The sequence below is a fragment of the Herpailurus yagouaroundi genome, unplaced genomic scaffold, assembly GCF_014898765.1.
Source record: "Herpailurus yagouaroundi ecotype Mexico unplaced genomic scaffold, PumYag 203, whole genome shotgun sequence".
NCBI classification, from domain to species: domain Eukaryota; kingdom Metazoa; phylum Chordata; class Mammalia; order Carnivora; family Felidae; genus Herpailurus; species Herpailurus yagouaroundi.
Genome location: NW_024412434.1, coordinates 7,638,607 through 7,646,994, shown reverse-complemented (window position 1 = coordinate 7,646,994; position 8,388 = coordinate 7,638,607). Strand labels below are relative to the sequence as shown.

At 44.7% G+C, this 8,388-nt stretch overlaps 1 long non-coding RNA gene across 1 annotated transcript in view; it reads right to left on the bottom strand.

Moving 5' to 3' along the window:
• Positions 1–6,848: 6,848 nt before the first annotated feature.
• LOC121014667 (uncharacterized) overlaps positions 6,849–8,388 on the bottom strand; it is a 5,262-nt gene continuing 3,722 nt past the window's right edge. Inside the window, exon 3 of the long non-coding RNA XR_005783349.1 lies at positions 6,849–6,911. This is a non-coding gene — a long non-coding RNA (uncharacterized LOC121014667). The remainder of the gene's footprint in view (positions 6,912–8,388) is intronic.

The window sequence follows — 8,388 nt, the reverse complement described above, 5'->3', positions numbered from 1 at the left end:
TATTTTTCTATGATGGGCATTTAGATGTTTCCGAAGGGAGCGCTCAGAAGATAGGTACTGCTGGTCGGAGGGGGTTGGGGCTGCATTCAATCTCTGATCCCTCGCCCCCACCAGCTTCTTTTTCTACCCTAGTCAGTGCTCTTGTGGTGACTACAAAGGGCACACAGACCTCACTAAGACTTACGTCGTCTTCTGTTTTTTTTCTCCACGCTGAGAAGATCCCCATTTAGGGCCCTTCTGAAGTTCAGCATTTTCCATGTTCCTCATGGCAAGCTTTAGTATTTCCAGTTGCCGTGAACTGCAATTGCCAATAACCACCCAGCCCTGGGAAGCTAAGGGGGGGATGAGCGGTGCCATAATGAACCACACCCTGTTAGCGTGTGGGATTCAGAGCTTTCTCCCTGACCCTTTTGCTCACCTCGCTTGTCTTCTCTCCCAAGGGACTTCAGAGTCAGAGAATCTGAAGATATTCTGAAGAATTGCTGAGGGCTGTGTACTTAGACGTCCTTAAATACCTAAGAGAAATATGGGAGACTCTAACTTCCCTCCTGGGATGGGCTTCCTGGATGATACAGTCTTGTTTCAACAAGGGTGGCCAATGGTTGAAGACAAGAATCGTATCCCATATCTGGAGCCATTTTGAGCATAGAGGTATTTCTCTTCCAGTCAAAGGGACTTTTTAGTCCCCCATAGGCAATCAGTAAGTTCTAATGGTTGACTGTTAAGACACAAACAGTAAGATCTACAGCGATGATTTTGTATTTAATTCAAACCAGGAGATAAGCCCAAAGGACCTGGCGTAAAGGAGGCGGTCCCTGGTTAAGCCACTTACTGGACATCCCTGAGACCCTGTTGGGTGGAGATTGTGCAGGCAATACAAGGAATGTTTGCTCTTCCTCTTCGATCCCCAGCCTACAGGTTTGTCTATTTCCTGGTTTTAAGTGTTGCTCTTTGAGAGGTTGAATCAGATTTGGTTAGAACCTGGCTTGGAGGGGCTTGATTTCTTTTTTACTTTGGCCATAATTTAAAACGGTGGAAGGGGGTCAAGGGAGTGCAAACCAGATTGCCCTTTTGCCCTCTTGTGGCCACGAACCTGATTTGATAAAGTAGTGATTTGAGATGATTGCTTCTGAAATCATGAACGCAAGTTAGCGTCCTTATGGAAGGCTGGCATGAGCCTCCAGATCACAAGAAAACATTGCTGCCCAGCTGATTCAGGGTAACTAGTAGTCCTGGTTTGCTCAGGGCCATCCTGGTTTTAACACAGAGAGTCTTGAGTCCTGGCAGACCCTTCAGTCCGGAGAATATTGGGATGGTAGGTCACCTACTCGGAATTAAAGTTTGAATGAATCAAAACCGCCGGCCACTGAGGAGACGCACTTGACAGCAGGTTTTAGCTTTCTTTTTGGGTGTGGGATGGACCCTGCTCATGATTGTTTCACTAAAGGGCACTGGTGTGGAGAAGGCAAGAGAAGAAGAGCTAGAGAAAAAAGGGATAGATGGAATATTTTCTTTCATTGTGACTCTGTGCTTTCAAGGCAGCTTATTTTTAATAGTGGCCAAATTCAGGTAACGAGTGAGCCGTGATAGCAACGGAAGTTGGGCCTAAGCTAAAGAAAGCAATTTCCGCTCAGAAATAATGTGATGGAAGGTGAGTCTCGGTGTAGAGAATCCTCCTGAATTCTCAGGCTTACTTACACACTTTATTCCTCGTGTGTCCATTGTTTGCACCCCATTCTGCATCAGCAAATGTAAACATTCCAATTGTTTAAACTCCTGGTGAGGAGAGATGGATCCCTCATCTTTTCGTTTTGGTGTTTCCAGCACCAGACGGCATGCCTAGTTCCCGGTGAGCACTTAAGAAGTTGAAAAGTGAGTTCACACCTGCAAAGCCAGGGGTATGGGGATTGTTCAAGGTGAACGAAACATCCTCACCTTCTCTTTCAACTCTGTTGTGAACCAATAGATGAGCATTTGCCTTGTGGGTTTTATTTCTATTTCTATTTCTCCCTTAGATACATTAAATGGAAATGCAATGTGTCTATCTTTTCTTTGACGAGTTAGAAAAAAATATTTTCCTCTGGCAACGGGTGGGGAGAGACAGGCGGGCGGTAATGGTGAGGCCATCTTCTCAGGTCAAAACACAAATATCTGTCTTGCCTTCTGGGAAGACATTAGGCAAGTATGTGTCCATCAGGCCAACCCGCCAACCTTCACGGTCTTTAGGAATTTCATGTCAGGGAGGGGATGTTATTCCATCTTCCTCAAGTGCTCTCGATAACTGCCCACCTGGCCACCATCACTGCTCCATGAGGACACCGTCCATCCCTGCTATGCCTCTGGGATGCTGGTAAATGCAAAGGAGAATGTATGGAGAGTTCTCTTGCCTTATTGGGAAACTGAGGTGAACACACCAGAGTCCCTCCTTTCCTCCTTCCTCCTTCCCATCCCCAATCCTTTTCTTTCTTTCTTTCTTTCTTTCTTTCTTTCTTTCTTTCTTTCTTCTTTCTTTCCTTCCTTCCTTCCTTCCTTCCTTCCTTCCTTCCTTCCTTCCTTCCTTCCTTCCTCTTTTTTGGTGTTTTGTTTTTGTTCTTGTTTTTAATGTCAAAAGTAATGTATGCTTTGTGTACAGAAAAGGCTCAAACTATCAGAACGTAGAGGAATCACCTTCTCCAGAGGAGCCACCTTACTGTGTAGCACTGGATGTGAATGTCCGTTATCTGTCTAGCTCTCTAGAAGCCTGAGGTTGGCTCCAGAGCTGCAGTCAGCCTCAGCAATGAAACTTTGCCTTCTGTGCTGCTTCTTTGGGTCTGTGCCTCCATCAGGCCTGGGAACCTTTCTGTGTCTGCTTCTCAGCTTGGTGCGCCCTCCACACCAGGACTTTTTCCTTTGCCTTTTGCCGGTTGCCGAGCTCCCCGGAGGGCTGCTGCCTGATGGTCCAGGGTCCCACCACCCTTCTGTCTTTCCGCTTGGAGGAGCTTCCTTGCAAACCTTCCGGCTCCACAACAATTTCTTATCTGTAGAAGTTGAATCAAATCCAAGTAGCATGTTCTTAACCTGTAGTTCTTGCACCTTGACCTTACCAAAAGTGGTAGCATTGCCCACTAAACTCTGCTGGTAACAAAACTGAGATACCCAGGGTTTCTTTCTTTTTTAAAAAAAATATTTTTAAATGTTTATTTATTTTTGAGACGGGGGGCAGAGAGAGAGAGAGAGAGAGAGAGAGAGAGAGAGAGGGAAACATAGAATCCTAAGCAGGCACCAGGCTCTGAGCTGTCAGCACAGAGCCCAACATGGGGCTTGAACTTGTGAACTGTGAGGTCATGACCTGAGCCAAAGTTGGACGCTTAACCGACTGAGCCACCCAGGCGCCAGAGAGATCCTGGGGTTTCTAAATAGGGACATTTTTCCTGAGGACAAAAATGGCAGGCCTTGTAGACTTGATTTTAGAGCCTTAGGCACCTTGGCAACCTTGGCATCGGTCCAAGCTAAGCACTTAACTCAGAGTTCAAATAAATGCTAAGAGGCAATAGAAAGGGTACAGATGGAAAGATGGACATGAAATCAAATAATCTGGTTCATAAAATAATACGATGTTACCTTCAGATTGATGTTTCCACACGGTTGTCTCCCCACAGAGCTTTTCTCCTGGCCTCTCAGGACAGTGGGCATCTCTGAATCTACCTCCAGGAGGGACACTCACTCACTGAAAGATTGCTCAGGGGCGCCTGGGTGGCTCAGTCGGTTGAGCGTCGGACTCTTGATTTCCGCTCAGGTCATGATCTCGCGGTTCATGAGATCCAGCTCCACATCCCTGCTGACAGCATGGAGCCTTCTTGGGATTCTCTCTCTCTCTTTCTCTCTCTGTCCCTCCCCTGCCTCAGGCTCTCTTTCTCTCTCTCTCTTAAAATAAATAAATAAAACCTTAAAAAAGAGATTGTTCCAAGTAGAGAACTAAAAGATCGACACCCGGAACAACAGAGGGGCTCCTTCTCGCAGAAGAATCTTCCGGGATCCATTTTATTTCTCCTCCCCAGTCTTGGAATGTCTCCTCCCTTCAGGGAGGAGCTCACTTTACACTGGGTTTGTACCTTGTGTCCTTAGTAGGACAGGTATCAGACTCCCACAGAACAAGTCCAATCGCCACACAGAAAGTACACAATGCCATTGGAAGAGGAAATGTTGTATAGTATACAACCCTTTCTTCCTTTCCAGAATGCCTGGTATAGATGTGTCTTTTTTTTTTTTTTAATGTTTATTTATTTATTTTTGAGAGAGAGAGGGAGAGAGACAGACACACACACACACACACAGAATGTGAATGGAGCATGGGCAGAGAGAGAGGGAGAGAGATAATCCTAACCAGTCTCTGCACTGTGTGTGCAGTGCCTGACGCAGGGTCGACCTCCGAACCTCAAGACCAAGACCTGAGTGGAAATCAAGAGTTGGACGCTCAACCAACCAAGCCACCTGGGTGCCCCAAGGCATAGAATTTTTAAACAGAAATCTGGAAATGGAGAAATTAAATTGCGGTGCTCGTGTGACTCTCTGTGACCTAGAAGTCAGTTTACCCTTTTCTTTTAACAAAAATCATATAGATGATGTTACCTTGAAGGGTTATGGGGATTTTCAGACTCTGAGCAGACCATGGAGATCTTCCCTCATGAGGGTATTTCCCAGCTGATTAATTTCTTGATAAATTATGAAAACATAGCCCCAAGCAGTGACCTCAACACTAAAAATGATGAGGCCCTGGCTGCCCTCGACCTGGGAAGTTCTGGGGAGGTCTGTTCTCAAGGTGGTGTGCATTTGTTTTAAGTTGACTTACAGATAAAAAAAAAATATATATATATATATATATATCCTTCACCATATTAGGCTTCCATTGCTTCAGTGATCAAGAGAAGAAAGGAGTTGTTTTGAATGTTTAATCTGGTTTATACCACGATAGTATTGCAGATCTGTCCAGACCAGTTATTTTGTGCTCTCAGTCAACACTCCAGAAACTGCAAAGGATTGAAGCTGAAAAGAGAACCACAAAGCCCTCAAAGCTGGTGTGAATCTGACACCACAACAGATTGTGGCCATAATAAGAAAAAAATTCATTAGGGCCAGACATGTTTGAAATATGGGGACGCCCTGTGGAACCACAAGGAAGAGAGAGATCAGACAGAAGCATTCAGTGTCTCTATTGTAAAACCAAACTTGAGTTTGTGAGGAGACTTGGGTAATAGATTCATTATTCTGGCTAATTCTCACTTTGAACTATGTTAAAATGTCAGGATTACTTGGAGGCATGAATTAACAGATACCGAGTTTCCAAGAAATTGCGAAGGACATGTTTTATTTTCTTCATTAAAAAATCCAGATATTTCGGGGCGCCTGGGTGGCTCAGTCAGTTGAGCGTCTGACTCTTGATCTCAGCTCAGGTCTTGATCTCTGGGTCTTGAGTTCAAGCCCTTTAATGGGCTCCGCACTGGATGTGAAGCCTAGTTAAAAAAAAAAAAATCAGACAGTTCGTAAATATGGTTGATCTTCACTGGGTTTCCTATCATAGCAACTGAGGATTAAATGTCCAGGTCAAACAGTTAATTTGAAGAATAAATGGTATCACCCAGAAATAGAGCATAAAGCTAGCTACAGGATATATAACCTAAAGGTCATGAAGTCTGACTGGAATCAGGTAATTCTGGACCTAGATGTGGTCCAAAGATGAGCATCATTGAAATTCTCACTACATCTTGAAACAAAAGTGTTTCTTAAAGATTATTTAAAAATTTAATGAAAACCTGAATTTGCTAAAAACTTTGGGAAGAAAGTAGTTTTTACAATGATTTGGTAGGTGTAAGGCAGGAATAACTTTGCCTAATTGGACTTCTTTCAAAAAGAATCTACAGGGGCGCCTGGGTGGCGCAGTCGGTTAAGCGTCCGACTTCAGCTAGGTCACGATCTTGCGGTCCGTGAGTTCGAGCCCCGCGTCAGGCTCTGGGCTGATGGCTCAGAGCCTGGAGCCCGTTTCCGATTCTCTGTCTCCCTCTCTCTCTGACCCTCCCCCGTTCATGCTCTGTCTCTCCCTGTCCCAAAAATAAATAAAAACGTTGAAAAAAAAAAAAGAATCTACAGAATTAAAATAATAATAATAATAATAATAATAATAATACATAGCAGAAGGAAGATACTTTAAAATGAACCTGAAGGGGCGCCTGGGTGGCTCAGTTGGTTGAGCGTCCGACTTCAGCTCGGGTCACGATCTTGTGGTCCGTGAGTTCGAGCCCGCGTCAGGCTCTGGGCTGATGGCTCAGAGCCTGGAGCCTGCTTCTGATTCTGTGTCTCCCTCTCTCTCTGCGCCTTCCCCGTTCATGCTTGTCTCTCTCTGTCTCAAAAATAAATAAATGTTAAAAAAAAATTTTTTTTTAAAATAAAATGAACTTGAAATGACCAACTTTAAGGAATTTCTTGGTAGTCTTATGACCTTGGACATGGGCTTATTGCAAAATCACCCTTGTGATTATTGTGGGGAAAATTGGAACCTTAAATATGAGACATTCCAAATTTTTAGATTTCTTTTCCTAGGTCTCTGTGATAAATTGTTAACACAGCATTATTTAAAATAATTTGTTATTAAATAGAGCATGAAGTTGTACAATTATAATAAATGTAACATCATTTTGAATAATCTTCAGAGGAGTATTACCAAAAATACTCAGTTCAACCACACAAAACCCCTTGAAGGTTGGAAGTGCACGCATATTCGCTTTTTACGGAAGATAGAAGAAATGCGAGTTTTTGACTTGCCGGAAACTGGGAACTGCTCGGACCTGGACCAGTTCTTCTGAGCCCTGGATCAGTGCTTACTATGTTTTGATGATTGAAGAAGACATTTCTGGTTTGGGGTTTCTCCTGAATGAGACCTAAAACATTAAGAATATTCTTTGCCTCGTTCCAGGTTACAAAATAACACACTCTTGTTCCCTGGCATTTCCCAGTGAATCAGTGCAATATAATTCTTCATTTTAATCTGGAATTCACTTTAACTTGTAAGTTGCAGGCGCCATTTTGTATTCTACCTGCAGAATCGTCTGGTTCATTTCATTTACATTATATTTCAATCTGAGGGAATTCATACCTTGCTTCTGTGAACCATGAACAGTTTACTGGTCACTGTCACTTATTGAGCATATGCCAAAAACAGGTGAAGTGGTCAAAAAATAAATTCAAAGGGCTTTTAGAGTAATGGGGATTCTTGTTGCCAAAAGGACTTTTTGGGAATTGTTTCTTCATTTAGAGAGGTGTTGCCTAACAGGCAGTGAGGTATATAAAGTATGAGTGTGGGAGAAAGGTAAGGTGGAGAGGCACACCCGAGAGTCACCAGCATGGGATCCATCATCTAAGAGGTGGGTATGGATGGAGAAGGTCAGAGAAGCCGGAGCACCTTAGGCTAGCCACGGCCATGTGCGGAGCAGTGGTCCTTCCCACGGTCACCTTCAGAGGTTTTTGAAAACACACAGTGATTATCGAGGCCTTCCTCTCAGGGCTCCTGGCTCGAGCATCTAGTGTAGGGCCCAGGGATCGGAATTGTGTGGACACAGCCCAAGTGGTTCTCATGTGCAAGTGGCGTTGAGAACCGCTGTCATGAAGTCAAGAAGGGAGAGGGGAGCCCTCAAAGGGGACTGAGAGGTAGGAGGAGGAATGAAGAAGAATGGCGTCTCCTAAGCCAAACGAGCAAAGTGTTCAGGAAAGGGGACTGTCCCAGTGCGCCCAGCACGGGTGACCTAAGTGGGAAGACGAGGGCGTTGACCACTCAAGTGGTCCGCGTGGAGGTCATTGTCAACCTTGACAAGGGCGGTTTCCTGTGGAGTGGTAAGGAATTGAGTCTAAATGAGACCGATTCAGGAGAGCACGAGAGAGGAGAATATAGGCAATTCTTTCGAGACGTTCTGTTATGAAGGGGAACGGAAATAGGAGAATGCAGTTGGAAGGGGTTTGAAGGTAAGGGAGTTTTTGTTTTTGTTATTTTATTTTGTTTTACTTAAATGTTTATTTACTTTGGGGGAGGGGGAGGGGCAGAGAGAGAGGGAGACACAGAATCCAAAGCAGGCTCCAGGCTCCAAGCTGTCAGCACAGAGCTGTTCTCAGGGCTCGAACTCACAAACCGTGAGATCGTGACCTGAGCCAAAGTCAGACGCTTAATCGCTTAATCGACTGAGCCACCCAGACGCCCCGATTTTGGTTATTTTCAAGACAGCAAACATTGCAGCATGTTTGTATGCTGATGGAAAGGATCCAGTGGAGAAGGGGAGATAATGAAGAAGAAGTAAAGGGCAGTTGTGGGAGGCCCTGAGCCTAAGGGGAGGGGCCTTAAGGAGGGCAAAGAGCAGCTCACCCGCC